The 1,705-nt window shown below is 45.9% G+C and overlaps 1 pseudogene; it reads left to right on the top strand.

The window, feature by feature from the left end:
• Positions 1-913, top strand: part of LOC112399271 (thyroid receptor-interacting protein 11-like) — a 4,947-nt pseudogene extending 4,034 nt beyond the window's left edge.
• The last annotated feature ends 792 nt before the right edge of the window (positions 914-1,705 follow it).

Here is a 1,705-nt window from a genome sequence, read left to right as displayed (position 1 = left end):
TTTTTTTGCAGTACGCGGGCCTCTCACTGTTGTGCCCTCTCCCGTTGCGGAGCACAGGCTCTGGACGCGCAGGCTCAGCGGCCATGGCTCACGGGCCCAGCCGCTCCGCGGCATGTGGGATCCTCCCGGACCGGGGCACGAACCCATGTCCCCTGCATCGGCAGGCGGACTCTCAACCACTGCGCCACCAGGGAAGCCCTAGATATGGTTTTTAATGAAGAGCAAGGCGGTGGTACCAGATGGATGACTGGCTGGCTTGGATCAAAAAGTGTCCCCAACACACCTCTGAGACCAAATCAGCAATCGAGGCCCAAGAATTCTTTTTCAGAACTCTTTGTTAAATTTCTAGAAACAGAATCTCTTCTCACACTTCCGCCACTAAAACCCTCTGCTCGTGATCCAAAACCTCTGGATTCACCGGGAAAGAAAAAACTAGCTAAAAATGTACCATCAAGTCTTAAAACTACCTCGGGATCCACACCCAAAAAACCAGATGTGAATCAACGTTCTGCAGCTGTCTCTCTGATTAACCCACCCAGACCTGAAATGGATGGATCTAGGCATCTTCTTTTATTTTTATTTATTTATTTATTTATTTATTTATTTTTTGCGGTACGCGGGCCTCTCACTGCTGTGGCCTCTCCCGTTGCAGAGCACAGGCTCCAGACGCGCAGGCCCAGCAGCCATGGCTCACGGGCCCAGCCGCTCCGCGACATGTGGGATCTTCCTGGACCGGAGCACAAACCCGTATCCCCTGCATCGGCAGGCGGACTCTCAACCACTGCGCCACCAGGGAAGCCCTGGGCATCTTCTTTTAAATGCTGTTCCTGATGTTTTGCCCACATATACACCTTTGCTGCTGTCACCTGGCAAGAGGGCTGGAGTTGTGCGGAAAGACCTTTCAAAGCCATAGATGATTCTTCAGCCAGAGACAACGTGGCACTTTTAAGAAACCAAGTCACTGAAAAAGGCATGTATTTTGACTTTGCTTGATAAAAATACGAATACTTAAAAAAAAAAGTGTGTTTTAAGGACTTCAAAGATATTGACCCACCTTCAGACAGCGGTTACTTCTTGTGAGAAAGGGCATGAGTGGGGTCGAAGGCTGATCAAGGGATGCTCCAAATGGTTTTTGTAATGCTTTCATGTTCTACAAGGAGCAGGTACTTACGCAGATCTTGGGGAATTAGAACACTAACTTGTGTTAGTGTTCAAAATGATAGAATACACAAGTGCATGCTCTTCATATAAGAAAAAAGGTTAACAGCCCGAAAGTACAAGATGCATAACATTTTTAAGAATGAAAGTTCACGATGAGGATGATTATAATTTTTGTGACTTTCTGTTTGAATAAAAAAAAAAAGAATAAAAGTTCACTTTTCCCGTCTAAGTCCCACTCCTCTTTTCATTGCCTGGGAAACCACTCCATGGGTAATCTGCATTCTCTCAGGCCTTTTAGAAATACATGCAGATTTGTGTATACCCGAGCATATTTTTCTCTAATTTTGCCAGATGTCAAGGCAACGCTTAATAGTGAATCTTGATTTCACGGCTTTATACTGCAATTGACTCTTTGATAGCTTGACATCAATTTAAACCTTGGTGATGACTGAGAATTCTAAGGAGTAGGTGAAGTCCTTCCCTAGGAAGTGAAGTTGGCACTTGACCCAGAGGGAGACGTGGTCCTCAACATCATAAAGCGTAT

The sequence above is a fragment of the Neophocaena asiaeorientalis genome, unplaced genomic scaffold (assembly GCF_003031525.2).
Source record: "Neophocaena asiaeorientalis asiaeorientalis breed wild unplaced genomic scaffold, Neophocaena_asiaeorientalis_V1.1 scaffold91, whole genome shotgun sequence".
NCBI classification, from domain to species: Eukaryota; Metazoa; Chordata; class Mammalia; order Artiodactyla; family Phocoenidae; genus Neophocaena; species Neophocaena asiaeorientalis.
This window is presented reverse-complemented; position numbering and strand designations above follow the sequence as displayed.